At 24.5% G+C, this 23,195-nt stretch overlaps 1 protein-coding gene across 2 annotated transcripts in view; it reads left to right on the top strand.

The window, feature by feature from the left end:
- Window positions 1-248: 248 nt before the first annotated feature.
- LOC113559318 (lutropin-choriogonadotropic hormone receptor-like) overlaps window positions 249-23,195 on the top strand; it is a 118,488-nt gene continuing 95,541 nt past the window's right edge. For both annotated transcript variants that reach the window (XR_003405925.1, XM_026965000.1), the window contains exon 1: window positions 249-521. The gene's annotated coding sequence lies outside the window, so the exon portion shown is untranslated. The remainder of the gene's footprint in view (window positions 522-23,195) is intronic.

A 23,195-nucleotide genomic window follows, 5' to 3' on the forward strand; every position in this document is an offset into this window, starting at 1 on the left:
TATACATAAAGTAGACTATACAAACATTTTAAAATCTAGGAAATATGTCAACATTTTAATATTCTCCTGCCGTAAAATATAAATTTTCAATCGAACCTTTAAACCATTTAAAACTCATTTCAATCAGCCAAACGCATGTACGACTATGATTTGAAGAAACTTTAGAACGCGCCAGATAGAGCCGCAAGCGTGTTGAAGCTCAAGGGAGGCGCGTTGTTAGTCAAAATTCGTCAGTCGTGCCACGCGCTTGGAACGACTAACACGTCGCGCCGTATACAACGATATAATTTACGTGATTTTATACGAGTCATGTCGTAATATTTTTATTTATTTCCGGCAAACGAAAACTGTATAATCATTATTGATACAAAATCTATCACAATTTTTTTTTTTGTTTCAATATGATTGTCTTTCAAACTTCCCGTGAAAATGTTAAGACAAGTAAAAAAAACCCGAAATTAAAACAAAAATAAAAGCGAGATAATAATTTCAAATTGATCGTGCAATATAAACACATACAGGTATGTTAGCTTTTAAATTCAAATGCAATAATATGCGGTAATTTAACTATTGATATTATCCTATTCATTATCGATTGCAATGGTTATTCATTTATCGAACCCGGACATGAATATTGTATTTGTGTTAAGAATGTATATACAAGCATATTATCACGTCTGTATAAAACACATTTTTAACATATCGTTTTTTAATTTGTCAAGTTAGTAAGGTTAGTAAACAAAAAACTAAACTAAGATTTATATACATAAGAAAAAAAAATTAATAACGGTTTAAAAATTATACCATCTAAGTATTATTAAGTCTATTAGTTAACATTAAATTAATTTATATTTCAATGATTTATTTAACAAATAATTATCATTGGTTACGTCATAATATTATAACACGACATATATATTCTAGGTACGTATTATTTATTTATAATCTCTAGTTTATTGCTGATTAATAATTTAGTATTAAAAAAATGAATTGTTTCTTATAGTATTTTTAAATTGTACGATAAAGTTATATTATAAATAATTTTATGAAATAAGGTAGTTAACTTACAAATTTGATGATTTAAAAAACATAACATATTGATGTTAACTGTTAATAAATAATATTAATTAAAATAGATAAACACGGAATAATAAGTTTTGTAAATAATACTAAAGTATCTATTTTATTATTCTCTATGTAGTTATAATAGTATGGTAACTTCTTTTTGTAGACTATGTTGGCCTATTTTATTGTCACTTTCTGAAACGCGGGTACATCATGCTGAACGGTTTCTATTTTGCATAAAATTTCATAAATTTACTTTAAATAAATTATTGATATAATTTGAAAGAAAAATTTATAATTATTACTCATAAGTTATTAAAGTTATGTTCATCATTCTGTAAAGTGTGGTCTCTATTGTTTCAGTACATGTAAATATATTATCATATTGATCATTATCAAGGTATATTATAATATATATATATATATAAATATTTTATCCATTATTTCTATTTTAATTTTATCGATAAATCACTGAGATATAGATAAATGAATACCTAAATAGATCATATTTACAGTAAATTTGTACCTGTCGTTATTTTTTTTTTTTACAAAACGCACACATTTTTCTTTAAATCTATATTTGTTCATATGGATTTAAACCCATAGTTAAATTTGAAATAACTATCATTAGTTTAATGTACTATTTTTTCTAGTTATTATTGTTAAATAATTTATTATATAAATTAATATTTTTTTTTGTAGGTATTTTATTATATTTTAAGTAGAGTGCAAAAGCTATTATTTAATATACATATATGCGGGTATTTTATTTATATGTTTTGATAAACTTTTTTTTGAAGTTGTTAAATGCTCAAAGATATTTTTCTTTTCTTTAAGTATTTTTATTTCAAAATTTCCTCGAACATATTCAAAAAAGTTTTTTTGAATAATAGTATTTGTTTTTAAGGACATTTGAACATTTTGGGATTTAAAATGTTTAAATGTGTACTTAATAACTCTTTGTAACTATTTAATGATATAATATATCAAAGTAAATTAAATATTTGTAAGTTTGCGATCATAACCTAACCATCCATAATTTCATAGGCATTTTTTTTACAACATCTCTTAATTAACTTTTCTAATATAATTTATTAAACACTAAACCACAGTATAGTTTTCAATCACGTTGGGTGGTTTTGTTTATTTTGTATTTACTTAATAGTGTAATTACAAATACTGATTAAACACATAAAAGCAATTATCGCATTTTAACCACATTAATAAAAGTGATTTTTGCTACAAAAGTAAAGAGTGAAATTTTTCATCATTTATTTATTTTTTATGTACATTATAATGGTCATCTAATCAGTTAAATGTTTAAGATACATTTTTAAACATACAATTTTTGGCAAGAAACCGTTACACCGAGCTGCAAAGATAATGTTTAAATATATATATATAATTGATGTTGGTTCTTCTTTTCCTTCATTGTACCCTTCATTTTTCTCGATGCTTTGTTCACTATCATAATGTACCATACACATAAAATTCCAAACTTCATTGAACACGAGAATACGAGATATGTGTCGGAAGTACACATTAGGTAACGTCTAGATGGAGGATAAAATTATTATATCGACCGTTATCATTAGACGATTCTTAAAACAGTATATTTGGTAAATAGTGTCGTTAATTTTTATCTAAACCTAACGGAATGGATTAGCGTTATTATTGTACAGCTGCAGCGCGTTTAATATATAATGTGTCCTATACTTCTATACGATGATGGGTTTTCAGTTTCATATTCAGCAATGACCAACACCATTTATTTCTTCTAACGGAACGATTAAAAATATTACAGGATGCAAGTACACATATAAAATAGTTTTCATACAAAATCCACATTAGTTGTATAAATATATGTTTTGTTAAATACCTTAATAATCTGTTCAAGATATAATTTTTATATCCTGTCTTTCTGTCGTCTAATCGTCTTCTGTTATTTTCGTTAATTAATTTATTCATTTTTTTTTTTACAATATTTTCGTTATTATTCTACGCACGTTTTTCGCTTATAATGTATAGTAAAATATTTGCTTTATTATAGATGGCACATTTGTTTTACACTGTGCGCACATTAAACACGATGATTAAATTAGATACGCCAGCTATGGCCTATAGACATAGGTAACTGAAATGTGTTCACAGAGTACCTACTTATAGCTTTTGTTAAAGATTATTGGTATCGACGCTTCAACGTGTTAGTTGCCATACATATGAAATAATAATAAAAAAAAAATGTATTAGTAATCGTGAGAGGAGATACACTGTTCCTATTATTTATCTACGGCTTGAGCATATTTTATACATTGTACTTATATGTATATTTTATATAATGTTCACAAACAAGTGAAAATGTAACCAAATCTAACAAATATGATTTATTGTATTTTGAGTAATTTTGACATTATATAGAAATTTCACTACGATTATAAAATAAATAAAAAAGATTTTAAATGATTCATATACTAAACGAAAACACGTCAAACTATTCAAAAACATTTAATTTTAATTTCGTTCAAACAATTATTTTAAAATCTACTATGTACATAACCTGGCTATACGAGTATACATTTATTTGGATTTATAATGAATTAAAATTATCATATGTGGTACATCACTGATTCGTAGGTCAAGTCCATACAATATGGTTTAATTTATTTTGTACTCAAACTGGACCTTATCTTAAACTTCTTGCAACATCTTATTCATTGCAAAAAGGAAATTATCAAATGGTGAGCTTATTTTTATTCATTGGTATCAGAGTCCACGTGTCATTGTGCGGTGTTTAGTATAAAAGGCCGAAGCCATGGTTCGTTGTTAAGCATAATAATAACAATTTTAATAGGATTAATGATTTAAAAATATAGAATATTATAAACTAATATATAGTTGGATTTTATAATTTAATACATGATAAAAAAATTAACTTTTGAACAGTACTGAGAATAGATTAAAAAACCTAATACAATTATTAAAGCTTATAAAGTACAACATAAAATTCCGTCAATCGCAATTCACAATGTTTATGGTTATAGATGATAATGTATCAAATCAATCTGAAACATTATGCAATTTAATATGTCAACTGAAAATTACATTTATAAAAGTTACACTTAAAGATGTACTTTAAGTAAGTACATTATTATTGGTATATAAATAATAAAATATTTTTACGATCGAAAAGACTACTGAAATACTTCTGAAATCAAAATAAATGGTGAAAGGCATTTATATTTTATGCTTGTACAAATATTAATTATTAGGTATTAATCATATAAATAATATTGTATTTAGGGAGGAATAAATTAGATGGGATTGAGAAAATAAATTACTTATAGTTAGTTATGAATATAATATATTATATATACATAAAAAGTGATTTTACATTATTGTTAACTTACTATACTTATGAGGCGTTATCTTGAAATTGATATTATAGAATTTCGTTAAAAAGTTTTAATGGCAAACAATGTAAAAATGTTAAACATTAAATATTTTTATGTAAAAACTTCCTCGAGCATTTTTTTAATAAAAAAATAAAATAAATGAAATAAAACTATGGTAATTTTAATTTTAAATATATATAAAAAAAAACATTGACGATTTCCTAGTATTAGTATAATATGGTATAATGGGAGTATAGCTTTCACTACTCGAAAAAGCACATACCTATATATAAATATACTAGATTATTCATTACATTAAAATGAAATATATTTACATTTATTGTGATTAAATAAATTAAATTATTGATGAAAACAATAATTGAATTAGTTACATAATAGGCATTTAACATTTATATAGGTAAATTACTGTTCAAGTTTTTTGGTTTTATTATAAACTAAATATGATTGGACAAAATATTTTTATGAACAATGATATTGAATAGATTTTATAAAATATAAAGTCCAAAATATGAAATAGTTTCGTTATAAATTTTGAAACTAAATTAATATATTCAGGTTCACAATCTAAAACTATATAGAAAAATTAAAATTAAATGATAAGCTTTTCAGTTATAATTAAATTACTTCATAGTTTATAACTTTTATTTATTCGTTAATAATTTTTCTTTCCTTTTGTACAGCAAGTCAGTACAAAATAAGTATTTACATAGTCAAAATATTCAAGTTAAGAGGGCACCCAAGATAATTTTTATCCCGTCTTCAATTGTGCTGCAATATTGTTCAAATTTCTCTCCGTATTCCACTGATTGCAGCTGTTAAAGACATTTTATTAAGATCCATTACAACAATTATAATAAATACCATTATCCATGTTTTGTCAGATGATTTTACAATATTTTGCTTTTTATGGAAGTTATTAATAGTTATAAATAACTAAGCAATTTAAAAAAATTAAATACTTTAATAATTTAATCGTAAAATACAATATAAAATAACTTAGATAGTTTCACTGCGTAATAAACAATAATGGTACGAACCATTTTTAAATGTCTGATTAAATATTCTTTATCAATCGTTAAAATAGAAGTTTAAATTTTAGTGATTTTTGGCACTATATTCCGAAAATGTGATTACATAGATAAATAAGAACATTACCTTTAAACAAACTAATGTAAACTTTGATAAAATCTTAACATTTTCATTTTGTCGATGAATATAGAACATCGGTAATCGAATTACGTCTCTCCCAAGAGCTATTCATATCTTAAGTAGTGAAGTATCTCACAAACTTAGTTCTTTTAACATTGGATAAGTTCCCATTTTTTATTCGTTTCAGTTTATTTATGAAATATTATAGAAAGTTCTTAATTTAAAAAAAATTAAAAACTAGGTAATTGCTGAAAATAACAATTTTATTGATTCAAAAAGTTTTAAAATACTATTGGAAGGAGTAAAATCCACCTTAAGTCGACTTTAATAACGAAACGTTGAGGGTATGTATTTTTTTTAAGCCAACCATGTCCGCCTACTTGCCTCCTTTGCCAATATTTAAGAGTTGGAATGCATGATGTATAACTATAATAGATTTTGTATATATGTATATAATAAAGGACTCCTATGCTTTGCTTTCCTCTACAATATAATTTAAATGCAAAACTCGGTGATTGTTTAAAATATGAAACATAAACATTTTCTGAATCATAATTGTAAAATAAAGAAAAGATTTCTGTTGAAAACCAGTGGTTGTTATTACTTTAAAACATGATAACGAGGATGATTATTTTAAAGTTCTTGAATACATTATATAATTATTTTTATATTAACAAAATATTTAAATCGAAATACATTGTCCTGTGCGCACTGAAGATTAACTAAAAGCTTATTTAATTTTTATTTATATATTGTATGTTTTGACATAATGCGAGTTTTATGATTAAAAAACAAATCTGCAGATATTCCGATAGAATAATAATATTATTATACAACACTGTACTATTGTAGACATAATAAACTTATTCCGATGAATTGAGTTCATTTTGTACGTATAAATTCTAAACTATGATAAATTAGTGGATGTTAGGTTTGAAGTAATAAATACAATTTATACACACTTATCAAGATGAAAAAATGGTTTACTGTATTATTTACGGATTTCGGATTTCTCGTGCTGCTTAAACCCACAAAATAAATATTATAATAAAAGACAAAAGAATGTTTGTATAGTATCGTTTTATGGTTGTTTTTTTTTTTACTACAAAAACATTTATTTTTAATATTCTATCATGAATAATTTATATCTTTGAACTTTGAGTATTTGTCTACACACATTATGACGCATATAGGTAGTAAAATCATTAATACATTTAAATAAACAAGCTCACGCAATTGTAAGTACCCGGGGTGGCTGGTACTGAAAAAAGAAACATTTATTTTGTGTAGAAACCCACATTATCTCAGAAACACAAAAGTACACAATCAATTTCTTATTGATATTTGAAATCAGGATAATGCAATTAACGCAAATACAAATCATTAAGATTGGTGTCGTTTCGTTAATGGATATTACAACTGGAGCCCGATAATTTAAAATAAAACGAATTATTTTTGATTGGGAATAATCAAAAAAAGTATAAATAAATAAATAAATACATCTTGTATAGCTTGTAGTTTATTGTAATAATATATTCTAGTCGTGATTAGTGTAACGCAATATGTATAATAATTTAGATTATATATATATATTAGATATATTTTGAAATTACTTGATAATAATATCGACTAGGTATCTTAAAATCATATATAAATAAATATCTATATTATTTTTATATTTTAATACTAGAAATTCATATCTCTTACACAAGCTTTTACTTAAAAAATACGAGGAAAAAGGAAAGTTAGTTATTAAGTTAAATAGTATTTGAAAAAAAATCGTTTTTAAAATATACATTATTGTTATTATTTGTTTCTATTCACATGCATTATATCAGTAGACATTTTTTTTGTATTGTTTATTAACCTATCAAATATTATTAATAATATAATTTTTTATTTTATCAAATATGCAATTTATCATATTTTATATTATCTATTACTAAGAACTTAAAAGTTAACGACAAAATGTAACGTCTAATATAGTAATATCTATTATTGACAGTAGTGAAAGTGGAGAAAAATCGTATTGGAGGAATTTATAGATACTAAAAAAAGCGTACAAGACCATATATTTTTTTTTTGTACATAATATCATGTTTGAATCATAAATACCTTTTTTTTTGTTTTGAAGTAACCGTGTAGTTTGAGAGAAACACGGTATTTACATAGGTACTGTGCTATTTGTTTAATATCTTACTGTTAATAAGTAAAACTGTAAAACGAATATACTTATAACAGATACTAAACTGTGGGCTCTTAATAAAAAATACCTATGTAATTATAATGTTTCTATACCAAAAATATTCTTCTTAAATGTCAGTCAATATTTTATCTTGAAAATAATTGCATTTAAGACGACGTCACATTTACATACAAATGTTCAACATAGTAATAAGATATTTTAAATGTACTTAAATAATATAAAGATACTTACTTATATTCATGTAATAAATTTATTTCATCTTTGATTTAGTGCTTTCTAAAAACTAGAACTTGAATAAAATAAGACAAAAATGTAGTTAATTTAATTCGATGTAATAGTATATTTATGATTTTTTTACTTAAAAATTTATCATTTATAGACTTGTTTAAAGAAAAGAATTTAAAATTAATAATTCCATTGTATTAAAAAAGACTATGTATAAAACATTTTACTATCAGTTCTTCATTATTGGTTGTAAGGGATTTTAAAATAAGATATTTTTTAAAAATATTTTGTTACAACTATTTACATTATATTAAGGACAAAGAAAATATCATATGGTTCTTCAATATTTATAGAATCAAAAATTGATTTATTTGTCGTTTGTTAAAGTCAATAAGATATATTTTTTTTATCTTAACTTTGAAATGTGCTTGAAATAATAACATTTTTTCAGTCCGTAAAATAACGTAAACAAAATGATCTAGATATTTTAATTATAAACCATTCAATATCGAATAAAGGAATATTTATATTTTTTAAACATACTTTTGTATTAGGCAATCTGTTGCAATAATTGAACAATAAATTTAATTGATATAATATTTACACATCACAGGAAACACAGAGTGAAGAGACCTCCCAGTGAAGGTACCTACTTTGTCAAAAACGATCGTTTAAATTTTTGTGTCACATATTTAAATTATAACATTAATATATATGAAAATGCATAATATTCATAATATATGAATAATTCTAAATTTATTTTGGTATCATAGTGGTGCCTAAAATATTATAATGTACTTATTAATGTATATTGCTCCCAACAATTTTGTTTGATGATTTTTTTTACTAAAATTAGTCTATTTGTCACATTCACATTTTATGATTTTAAGTTATTGTAATAGAATTTAAAATGTGTAGCTTATTTTTTTCTTATAAATTTTAGTAGATAATGATAAAGATTGGACATTGCTGCTTCGTTGTATCCAGTGTAGTTGATATAGTTTACAATAAAGTCTTGAATACAACGCTTATTATATTTAGACACGTATGTTTGTAGCGTGATGAGAACAATTATTTATGGGATTTCAAACATTGGATAGATAATATAAAGCATTTTGTTTGACGAGTCTCATATATACTATTTACTATTTTAAGTTTCAATGATATAAATAGCCGAATAGGTAAAAAACATATGTAAATAATTCTTAAATCTAAATTACATACGAATTACATATTTTAATATTTATAACCATAAAAACTATAAGTATGTTAATTCAAAAATAAATAAATAGAATTTTCCGAAATTTGTGTCCATATTTTTTAATGTATTTCTATTTTTTTTTCATACTATTAATTTATAATTTTGTTTAAATTTTAAATGTTTATTTCAAATTCTAACACCATAATAATTAAAAGCTATTTTGTTTTGTAAATTTTTTGTTTTTGTCAGCGTTTCTCGATTGAGAAGACATTTTTTTTGGTGAGTTGTGGTTTAGAAATTGTAATATTTAAATAGTATAGTTAGGAAAATAATTAAAATGGAAATGACAGAGTACATTTTATATAAACTAATTTAAATCATGCTTGTAAATTGTGATATAAGTGACAAACAATTGTAAATTACTGTGTGTCATAAAAAAACCATAGGTGTGGTTTAAAATATTTTTTCACTGAAATGTTTAATTTAAACTTATACAACACGCTTTATACATTTTTGAGAATTATAAGTATATCTTGTACAAGTTTAATATAACTTCACTAATGGTTTTAAAATTTTAGGTTCATAAATAATATAAGTAAGATGATCTATTTATTTTGTTCAACAGATATACATAAATTCATACACCATTGTTTGCGCTAGTTTAAACTATTCAAACGTACTCGTGTTGTGGCTGATTGATGTATTAACGATCGCGTTGACTCAGTTAAATAATCCATTTGGGTATGGTAAAGAATTATAGTTGTAATTATAAAAACTCCGAATACGGAATAAAATGTTATTGCATTACCTATATGTTCCGTGTAAATATCATGATATATTTTTTTCTCCAGTGGTGTTTATATTCATATATATTCGAGACTAGCTTTCGGTAAACAAAATGTGTTTGGCAGATCACCAAAACGGACGACATGCAGGATTTAAAATAATAAGTACCCATGTGATCAAAGAGAATGATGGAGAGAGGTATCTTGCTATATTATCTCTGCGTACGCGGGCTGATAATGTGCCATTGCCATACGCATTGCAGGTTCCCAAATGAAAAGGATGAGAAATGAACGATGTAAGAGTTATAGTCGTACTTTTAAATTGCTTTATGCATATTGTAAAATCTACATTTGTGAAAAATACTTATGAAATACATTTTTAAAAAGTATAATATTCGAATACAAAAGCGAAATTAGTATTTAAACATGTTTTCCTTCCAATAATTGTTTAATTACAATAATACAAATATAAATTGAAAATAATATTGAAAATAACTTTTAAGCACGTATTTATTTACTGAACTCTTCAAGACCGAATCTGTTTATGTAGAAGTTTTTTTTTTTATATACAAATATTTGAATACGATGATTTGATATTTTTTCGCAGCTGTCATACAAAGATGTGAGTCTTGGACCGTGTAGAGGCGTTTCATTACATCATACTATACAAGCTAAAAATACGCTCTGCGTGGTTTACTGTACAATTTTACAAATAATTGTTGAAAAAAAAAAACAATAACCATAATTTAGTATTATAGGTATAGGTATGACGATCATGCAATATAAACATTAGACATACAGTGCGAATGAAGAAAGTTAAACAATTTATTTATGATTTATAAGAGCTAAATAATATTACTAAAAGGGTTTTATTTTCTTAAAATAATATATTATTATATTATGGTTTCGGTACTTATCTATATCGTAGTGTTTTATAACTGTTTTTTTAAAGTTTTTTTTATGTTTGTCGTTTGTCGTCAAAACAGTTTTTATTTTTGAATTTTTTTAATGATCTCACACTGGATAGTGTTTATTTTAAAAACGCACATTTTTATTGCATTAACAAAAATAACGGTAATACGCGTGTACCTAATATACGATTATTAGATTAAAAACAATTATTGAATATTTATTAAATAAAAATATTATCGGTTAACAATACTGTAATTAACTAAGACTATTTTTTATCATGATATGCACCTTATATACGCTGGAATATTGACATACAGCAGTAGTGACTAAGTATTATATTGTAAATAAGTTATCGTCATAGCGCACAGAGTGCAAAGTCAATGGGTTAGTATATTATACGGGAGTAAAAACCGACAGAAAACCCGTCGAACAAAAAATGTATTGTTCATAATATTTGTATAAAAGAAATGGCTTGTATCTATTATACTTTAGTGTGTTCTACATAATACACGATGTAATATTCGTTAAAGCCATTCGAAGGTTGCGACAGAATACGAAAAATAAAAGATCTCTACGCGGTCTACACGCACACGGCGCGTAGGTACCTATAATATTGTATATAGTTACACCTTATGCGGGGAACATTAAACCGGGTATACCGTATACGTGTAGCGTATTCTGTCGAGTACTTACGCCGCACAGTTAAACTTATTCCATTACGGATTGCGTTATCGCGACATAATAATACAATAACTCGATGAGAAAAACGCGGACAATACAATTATTTGTTATAATATCATTATGTTATGCGAGAGGGGCGGACGACGGTGTTAAACATAATAATACGATATGTTTGAAAAATCCTGACGACGGTGCGGTACAATCGCGCGCAGTCTACACTACAGCACCTATCTATAATAAAGGTACTTACGGGTAAATGTCAGAAGAAAATAATATATTCTCGTGGTGCGGTACGCTTTTATGTGTGTAACGAGGTTTACCCGTATCGACGAAGAACTAAGGAAGTGTTGTGCGTTTTATTGGCTGCGAAATTTCGCTCGATTAATATTATCCTTTTTGTTTAAACAGTAGGCATTTCGCAGAATATTTCAAAGCGTTAGATATACGCACTTAGATGATATACGATTTCACAAACGTTAGCTTGTTGATGTAACGTTTTAAATGGAAACTTTTACCGTTAGAATTTTTTTTAGTACATATATTGTTACATTTTATAATATTTTAACAGTGCGTTGTACATAATTAACAATACAGATTTAAAGCTTAAGCGCGGGATTTTCGTGCTCGTCATGTAATTTATTTATTTTATTTCGTGCGAAAACGAAATAGTTTTGGTTTCAATAAAATATTATAATATGAATTATACCTAATGCCATGACACTATATTTATAAATGCTATACACAAATTAAAATGCAAATTGAAATGCAAATATTTTTATTTTGTTTTCTTCTTTTTTTTCTTTTAATATAATATTATGTAGAGATGTAGCTGACATTAAGTTAAATAATAATGTGAGAAAATTGAGTCATTTAAAAAGTTGCGTAGAAGATATCCTAGATATCTAAATATTCAAATGGTTTTGGTAATTTTGTGGGGATGTTACTTTGATTAAAAAATAACTTTATTATTTTAATAATTTATGTCATATTTACTGTGTAATTTATTTCTAGTCGTAAGTAATTTTTATTTTTACATAATTTAAGTTGATGTCACATTCATATTATACACTTTCTTATTCTGAAACGCATATTTATGTATAAGGATGGTTTGTATAATATTATTATAATAATAGTGTGTTATAGCACAGTACTTATAATTAATTTAAACAATTATCAAAAAAAACTTGTTTTTATGTTACTCTTAAAATTTTAAAAATATCATATTATAAATTTATTGATTTAAACTTTAAACTGTATATAGTCGCATTTAGATTGTTTATCAAATGTAAATATTTAAAAACTAAAATAATATACTACATAAAGTTACAACTTTGATCTATACTAAAAAAGGAAAGTGCCGTGTAGGTTTTTTTCTTTATAGTGTAAATTCGTATCAAATAGAATATCGTTATTTGTTTGATGATTCGATTATTTAAACAATAATGATTGTATACCATACGAAAAGTTAAGAACTTGTGACAACTCATTAGTTATGAAAGATTTATTAATCTTATTATTTTTTTTTACTGACAAGATATTAAAAAATAAATCATGAAAATCATTTAGAGAAAAAGTATAATTAAATTTATTGTAACAGGATTTAGTACTTTGTAATAAGAAAATAATAAATTATGTATTAAGTACATTTGGACATTGATTTTATATTGGCCAACGGTGATTATATAAAATAGTATACTATTATTGAGTGATTACCATCAACTAAAATAAATGCAAAGTATTTTTGATAAATACATTTAAAAATAAAAAACATATGTCTTCTACAAGTTTGGCATTTTGAATAAGTACAATGTTTTTATTTAATTAAAACAAATAAAATAATAATCATCAACTTTAGAAACATAATACTGAAAAGTTTAAGGATCGAAGAATAGCCATATAATAATTTTAACTTTTTTGAGCGATCAATCAATCGAATAATTTTTTAAATATATCAGTTATATGTGTCGAGTTGAAATACAATAAGGAAACGAAAACAATATTACAACATATTAAAATAAAAATCATTGAATATGGATTTTATATTAATGTCATATATGTGTAACGTGTAATAGGTATTTTTTAAATTTTGACAGTGATCAAACAGTTTCTTAACAATTTAGTTTTTGTCGAGTACCTTTTTATACGTATTTCTCAATAATATAAAAAGGGGATTCAATGATTTATCAGTATGGTTTTTTTTATTCTAATAACGCATTTAACCGAATTATATTTTGTTTTAATGTTTTAAGTATACTTAAAAATTAAAATTATACTTTCAGAAACTTAGATTTTTTTATATTATTTGAAAATCGTCCTGTGGTGATATAAACGTATTTTAGATTTTGAGAAATTAGCGTTTTATAGATTTTACAAATGATGTGTGGTGTGCTTTTTATATCTATCTATCATCAACATTTAGATCAGTAAAAATGATTCAATTTTTAACTTTGAGATTGGTCTATGGTAGTAAAAAGTATATAGTTGGTATTATTTTTTTTTTTGGGGGGGGAGGGGTGACAAATTCAAGTAAAAATGTCTCAATACGTTTCATATCATTTATCGTATGCAATAATTTATTATTGAATTTATAATTAACGCACGCATAATTATGTCCAATGGCTGACATAACATTATCGTCAGACACCAAAGTTACTTTAATCTAATCTTAAAACATATTATTACTTATTGGGCAATTAGGAAAACTGTTATATAAATTAAATATGAATCATATTTTTAAATGTATCTAGTATCTTCTTATGATTAAGATACTAGATACAAGTCAATCAAGTATTTAAATACCCGATAGAAGATACATTCAAATTGTGTATTTGGATACAAGATACAAGATACAATTGTATCTAAGATACGTATCTTAAATACTAGTGTCTAAGATTCTGTCCAGCCCTGTCTCTTCCACTATACATTTTTAAAAAAAAATCACTTTTTTTTAGTTACAATTTGAATAAATAGTTTCTGAGGTACCTATTAAACTTTATTTATACTTAATATTATAGGTAGGAAATCCTAATATTCAATGGTTTTACATTAAAAATTACATATATGTAATATTAAATTTAGTACTTATACTCAGACTATTTTTACAAACATAAAATTCTAAAATATTTATATTATTACTATAATTATTAAGCCAATTTAGTCGTCATACCTTAAAACATTAAATCCTACCATCGTTTACTATTACCCCTAGCATATACATTTTAATAATTCAGTGAATACTTGTTTGAATTTCGATTGCCATACACATACAAATTGTTTTTTAATTACTTGTTCATGTTGTGACGATTGATTTCACAAGATATAATACTGAACCCAAATAAATTATTCAGCGGGAATCACTTACTCGTATAAATAAAAAACTATATCAATTGACTGAAGAAGTTAAGATATTTTTTTATAAAAATAAAAATATATTTCATTTTTCGTCTTTCGTCTGTTTATTTTCTAAGACTAATTACTCGCCTTGATTCCTGATCCCATAATTTAATTTATACATACTTGATTGTAAAATAAATACTTCTAATTACTAATTTAAGTAAAATGAATACATCTTACATAAGTTTGTACATTTTTAAAATTAAGTAAAATTTAAGTACATAACATTATATTATTTCAAATCTTTTATATAAAAAGGAAGAACAAAAAAAATATTCTAAACTTAAAATAGCTGCTTAGTTCAAAATATAAAAGACAATTTATGAAAATAATATAGGAAGGTGTGGTATAAAATAAAATTAAAATTAAAATTATAGATGCTTAATTCAGTAATTAATGTTGTATACTTCAAATGAGAACATTAAATATACCTTTGTATTGGGTTTTTAAATTCCAATTGAATCGATGCATGATATGCAGTTTTTTAAACTTTTTTACTAAGAACAATAGTGGTTTTGGGTTTTAATTATTTATTCAAGGTTCTAGTGCTCGAGTTGAATAGTTCCTCTAGACCATTAAAATTTTCATATTTATTTTAAATTGGTTAATGATTATTTTGTTTTTTTTTTACCCGTATTTTTATGTTCGTTTCTTTTGTTTAATTTCATTAAAAACCATTATATATACAATATTATATAGGTACAACGGTATTAGGTAATACGCAGTATCTTTTCGTGTACCTTCTGTATTTTTATACTAGAGTTACAAATATAATACAGTATTTAATTAAATACACAATTTTCTACATGCGAGTATATTATTGGATTTTATAAATACAATCGTATTAAAAATATCAGAGAAATCGCATTTAGTCCATTATAGATACTCGTATATATCGAGTAAACCTAATCATTGTCTATCGAGTGAATTGCGATGGACAATGAATCATTGTTTAAACCTATTAATAGACCCTAGTGATAATACACTCTTTTAAAAAAAACGATATTATTAAGTTTTGGAAAACATTGTACCTGCCTACATTTCAACGGTTATTTCTTTTAGAATTACAACAAAAAATCAAATTTTGCCAAAAATTGGTTTTGCGTACATTTTTGTATTTTTTTTTGCTGTTCTTATTATCATTCCCTAATACAGTAGAACCTCGATTATCCGAACTAATTAGGACCGCACCTAGTTCGGATATGCAAAAGTTCGGATATTGGAGATTAAAAAAAATTGTTTTTAAAACACAGTTAAATATTTTATAATATTTTATTATTATTTATTTTTACATATTTATTATCATTAATATTCTATTATGTTGTTTGAAATACATTACATACGTAAGGAACGTATAATGTTTGTTATATTTTTTGACAAAATCATCGATTTTTATTTGACGATGAGCTGCAACGCGCTTTTCTGCAGCCAAATCGTGGATACGAATTTTAATGTTCGGATACGTTTATTGTAGTTCGAATAATAGAAGGTTCGTATAACGGAGGTTCGGATAATCGAGGTTCTACTGTAATTGGAAAAAGTACTGGGAAATTTTTTGTGTTTCCTTAAATCATCAACTAGATATAGTTGCCTATAAAAACAGTACGAATTGTAAAGATTGTTTTTATCTCATAATATTTCAGTATATCTATATAGCGTAAACAGTTGCGTACTAATAAAACTATTATTGTCAAATTTAATTACTCAAATTAATATCGCTCGTTAATTTAATCATATTGATTGAACATATGTCTTATTTCAAATGATTCATTATTATAATTAATCGGTCTGCTGATCATTTTATACATTTATTTTTCAAAGTTTTTTGTTCAACTTCAAATCAATCATGTTCCTTTGAAATTATCTTTGTACAATGAAACAAATTTAAACATCAGAGTTTTAATTTGATTTACAATTTTAATTACGAGTTTAAGATTATCAATCGAAGAAATGAATTCAAGTTTAAAAACCTTAAGAAAAAAATACCTTGTAATAATTATATTTTGTTCATATTATGCTGTTTGTATTACTGAACCGGAAACAAAAGTAGTTACGTTTTTAGTTATTAAAACCTTGACCATATTTATACTTTATAAGTATTCAGTATTCTACGAGTATGTATTATATTATCCCAAACAAATATCAATGAATTTTTGTGAATGTTATTTTTTTGTCACTTCTAGTAACAAAAGAAAATTATACTAAAATAAAAATAATTTATATGTTTATTATTAGTTATCATACTTACCTATTTAATAAGGTAATGATATGATAAAAATGTGATAAATAAGCTTAAATACATAAATGTAAACAACATTAGATTCGGAATCCAATCATTTAGTAAATAAACAAACATAATGTAAAAGATAAATTAAAATCTGAAAAGGTTAATACAAAAATAACAAAAATATTAAGGTGACTTTAAATTATTGCAAATAATGATGATTTAATATTAAAATTTAAAATTATTTTAGTCTTATGGTAAACAAGTCTTTATTTATTAGTATAATTTATTATGAATTTTTGAATATATTAGTATAAAAACAATGTTTAGATAAATTATAAAAAACATTTTAATCTTTCAAAAGTAAAAATAAAATTGAACAGGTAGTTTTAGGGCCTAAATAATAAATTATATTGGTATTTAGCGGGAACTTTAAATTATATCGAATTTGATTATATTAGAGATTTAAATTTAAAAACTCAATATTGGTTTCCACCCATAATGATTTTTTTCTATTATTATTAAAGTGTTATAAAGTGAAAATATACTATAGACAAATGACAAATCATTTAAAATTATTGAATTTTTAAGTAGTTTTCGTATATTTTATCCTACTATAAAATAAATTGATTCTATTAATTACTAGTTTTATACTTTTTGTTATAACTATGTACTGTTTATCTTCATGAAAAGTAATTAACGGTGTCTCAAGTATTTTTTTAATTTGATTATTAAGATCATTAATTTTTTTTTTTAAATAGTTTGACATAGGATATTTACAGCATACTAAATATTTCCGTAGGTTATAATAAAGTGTTTTACATTTTTTTTTTATTGAATGAAAGAAAATTAATAAAAGATAACACCATATAGACCGTAAGAAATATTTTTTTGACATCCATTATTATAACTATAAGAAAAATGACCAATATGCCGTTTGAGATTTTAAATTGACAAATCATGAAAAAAAAAAAAATTCAAAAAGCGTATAAATCACCGTGATTTCTAACCACATAATAAATCTTTTTGTGTTTGAAATGCCGAAAGCTCGCGAATATCATACCGAGTGCATTACTGCGTACTTATATTATATTTATCGGGCGCAGATAAAAGCGGAAATCGGACACGGTTATGTACAATGGTGGTCAGCTATATTTTATAATATCCATACACGTCTGCCGTGATACATTTCTCATGGAACGATTTGTAAGCATGTATACGTTTACGTATATCCTCGGGCCTCTGCGGTACAATTCAATGGCGTATTTGCAGATGATTGGATTTGTATAGAAGTTTAGTCTTTATTTTAATTTTGCATATTTTATAATTTTATGTGCGCAAATTAATAGGATTTAATTAAATACAAATAAATAGTGCTGTTTAGCAAATAAAATAATTCAATAAACCAATAATCAATATGTGGCAGGAGAAATACTATATGCTTAACGAGTTGAATCAATACATTTTATGCACCCCTTTTTGAGCTTCAGTAACACCACTGATACATACAAAGTATGAGTATAGTACGACTATGATCAAATTTTATATTCTGATAAATGATTATATTATTACATTTATTTTACGAAAATATGATAAACACTGAGTGCAGTATTAAAAATATAACATCGATTCAGCGATGATCGCACCAGCATGGCGTGTTTTAATAATATTCTCTTAATTTCTTTAGTTGATCGTATTTGAGCATTATTTTATTATACAATTAGCGGATAGTGTAATTAGAAAAGTATGGTATCACGTGTATAGATATAACTTAAGTATACTGTATAGTAAAGTAATATTCCGGTCCCTCGATCCACCGTTTTGGGCTTTTGTTTAAACGTAAGTACCTATATAAAGTAAAAAGCTGTTGCCATAATAATCTATAATAATTTATGACAACAAAATTACCTTGGAAAACCATTCTGACATCCGATACTACCCATAAATATAATATTGCATTTTAACTAATGAAATTTCATTAAAAAATATATTGAATATTATACCTCTGTATATATTTATAAAAAAAAATATGCGTTTGATACAATTATATTATTTTATTAAATATTTAGGCGCAAATTATGTCTTAGGAATTAGAATTGCTCATAGAAATAAGAAAATTCGTGTATACACTTATATAAATTTGTTTAAACGTAAGAATCGGGTAACTCAAAAAAGAAGAAAATCCATCCGAATAATATTATAATATTTATATTAGATAATAATATGTTTATGTATATATTATTTTCGTTTTTTGATCACTTTGAATTTTTTTGTCCTCTTACGAAAATATTTCATCGATATTCTATTGTGCCATTACAATATACTAACATACACATCTACCACCTATTATTGTGTATATTGACTATAAGTGTTTCACGTGGTGTGAAAGTGAATATTTAAGATGCATTTAGAAAACTTTTGCTAGTGTAACTGTTTTCCGGAAACACCTAATCCATTATTTGAATTCGACCACGTATTCGTGCATTTAAGGGTATACCAATTCGAGTGGTTTTTACACAAGTCACGGTGGCGCTACAGATATCCAACAATTTTATTCGTCATTCTTTTTCAGACTTTTGCCTGTGTAATACATGGTGTCATCCTCACATACTTTCTCGTAGAGTGGAGCTCAACATTTTTTTTTCAAGTGCACGTTTTCAATCATTTTTAGACTTCGTCGGCGTTTCATTCTAAAAGTTATTATAGCATTCTGACATGTATAATATTCTCTCTAGATGTTCAAAATCCCATACACCGTGATGTACAAAAAATGAAATCCCTCACGTTTATTATATTACATAAATTTATAAGTAGGATCCATTTAGTGAAATTGATATTACGTTTACGAAATGGATATTCAGTTCATGAACTTTATTCATCTTCTGAAATCCATTCTTAGGTTTGTTTACCAAAAAGACGTTTTATCCATTCCACGAGACGGAAGCACTTAATTTTACATTTCATAAACTAGATACTTTTGAGTAAACGGACACTCAATCTTAACTTTTCGTAACTCTTTTCATAAATTGGACATTTCACTAATGTGGCGTAATACTCTAAATTTAATTTGTAAAAAAATCATTTGATTATCTATATTAGTGTTTCAACCTTTGTTTTAAAATGGCCTATTTAATATATTTTTAGTTGAAAATGTATAGTGTACAATTTTTGTAACTAAGGGCTGAAAGTATAAAACAAGGTTTATTTTAAGATTTTTTTTACTAGAGTTAAAGAAAAAAGTTTAACGTAATTCCATAAATACTTTTATGAGCGTCTGAAGAAATTGAATATTCATGCGTAAAATAATGATTTCCTATAAAACGATTTTATAATTTTGTTGTATTTCAAAAACGAACAATATACTTTTTTTTATATACATTGTACATACAGTGCAAATTTTGATGAAATTCGATATTAAAAAGAAGAATAACGGATTTTAGTTATTTTATTTTAATTCAAAAATATTTGTAACGCTGTGGGGTCTTGAAACTTATATATATATATATATTATATTTTACATAAACAATGCCATTTTAAAAACATTTAGATTAATTTTATGTTGTTGCCTTTTTTTGCAGTTAATGCCATATTTCTAATAGTAAAATAAATTACTATAATAATTAATATCAATATATTTACGAATATATAATATTGTCTGACTGACCACTTCTACTCAGATTCATTTTTCGTATGCAATGACTTACCATTGGATAAAAATGTAATTAATCTGTACATTATAGTGACTTGTTCAATGGCGAGGTATATTATTGGGAATTTTACTGTACAGCAGAGCGGTTATCTACTTTCCTCCATTTTAAATTATGAAATATAGTTTGATGTATTCGGAAGGGCCAAAAAAAAGTCTTCAGCGGACCACAGATTGGACCATATATAGATCTATATCAATGAAATATGTCATTTTATGAATGACTACCTTAAATCTTATAAAGATTTTTGTATTAATGTATAACATATATAGTATACACATTTGGTTATAATATTATATTATAAATGTATTTATTAACTAGGTAAAGAATAATACCCAAAATATGAATAATAAATTACTAATCATTCAAAATTGAAAATATTCCGATTTATTATTGAATATAAAGAATTTTATATTCAATAATAAAGAATTTTAAAGTTATTAATATTGTTTAAAATTAGTTACAGCTCGTATTGTATTTAAGGTTAATATTATAATTAACATTTTTTTCTTAGCTTATAAACGCAATACTTTATAATAACCACCGTGATAATAAAGAAAACGTCATTTTATGGGTTATTATTTATTATTGTTATAAATAGTATATCGTGGAATTTGGAATGTATATTATATATAATATATAACTTGAACGTGAGTCTAGAATAAAAAACAAAAAAGATTGACCATTTTTTTCCTATCGTCCATTTTCTTTTGATTTCAAGTTATATAAAGGTATTTGCTACTACCTTTCAAAATATTTTTACTTGATATTTAACTGGAATTTTTTTTGTTATTATTTAACTAAGCTTTTTGTTAAATAATTTACATTGTGTGAATATTTTATGCAATTTCATTACAAACAAAACTTTTCCGTTAGGATTATATTTTATATTCTTAGCAAAGAAAATAATATACAGTGAAACCTCTAATTACCGGACACTCTCAGTGGTCGTAATTTTGTCCACTATTCGGAGGTGTCCGTTAAGGGAGGTTTCACTGTATTGGTTTTACAATGTTAGTGTATATTTTTTTATTTTAGTAGAAGGAATACACAAAAGTTTAATTTGAATTTTTTGTTCATACCTAGATCTTGTCATTGAATAAGTCACTGTAATGCATATGCCATAATTTGAGATAATTGCATACGAAAAACAATTCTGAGCGGATATAGTCTATCGTTCTATATTACTAAGTATATTTGATGATGTATTTATATTCCTATTGAAGTAATTCATAGTACCTAAGTCAGTAGTACAGTGAGCTGAACTAAATTTTTCTACAAATATTGCATTTTAAAATGTCATTGTGTCTATAAAATAATATGATAATTATAATATACGTTATAAGTTTCAATTAGTCGTAAATAATATTTTTTAATAGTAAAAAAAAAACTAAAATCGTTATTCTTTACTTAAATATCTAATTTCACCCAAATTATGACTTAAAATGTACTATAAAATATTGTATTTATATATTTATTTATATGTTATGGCTTCAGTTGGAATAACTTATGAATCTTCTTGTATTAAATTATCAAGCCTTTGCTATAAAAATTACTACATAAAATACAAATTTTCGTAAAATTTTAATTTCAAATTCTTAAAAAAAAAAAATAGTAAGTATTTAATATTTTTAAATTACAATAATAATTACTTTTTCTGAGAAAATTTGTATTCAATTTTCAAGCGTTAAATACCGAGGGAGTATACAATTGTAATCAATATTTATAGATAATAATTCGAAAATGTCAAATGTCTTTAATTGTTCAAAAATAATCAAATTAAAACAATTTAAACTATTTTTATATAAACGATTATATTAATTTTATGATATAATTTGGAAAATAAAAAGTTAAAACAATATCATACGTGCTTGAATCTAAAGGTTTATATGGTAAAACTTTGGATATTGAAGAAGTTTTAAAACCTTATTTGGTAACAGAGTGTATGGCAGAATAAAGTAGTTACCAATGTCACTACCCCTTTTATTCAACAATTTTTATGTATATAAACCTACTAAAGTAAATATAAAAAGTAAATACATTTTTTGAGTATTAGTAACTAGAACACGTAAGTAATGTAATAGTTTCGAATAAGTTTTTTTCAATGTTATAATCAAGGATTGGAACTTTAAAAATATGAGCATACGTATACATAAAAAAAAAAAATATATAAAAATATATATATTTATTTTTGATTAAAAAGAGACGTACCTATATAAATTAAATTAAAAACA

The sequence above is a fragment of the Rhopalosiphum maidis genome, chromosome 1 (assembly GCF_003676215.2).
Source record: "Rhopalosiphum maidis isolate BTI-1 chromosome 1, ASM367621v3, whole genome shotgun sequence".
NCBI classification, from domain to species: domain Eukaryota; kingdom Metazoa; phylum Arthropoda; class Insecta; order Hemiptera; family Aphididae; genus Rhopalosiphum; species Rhopalosiphum maidis.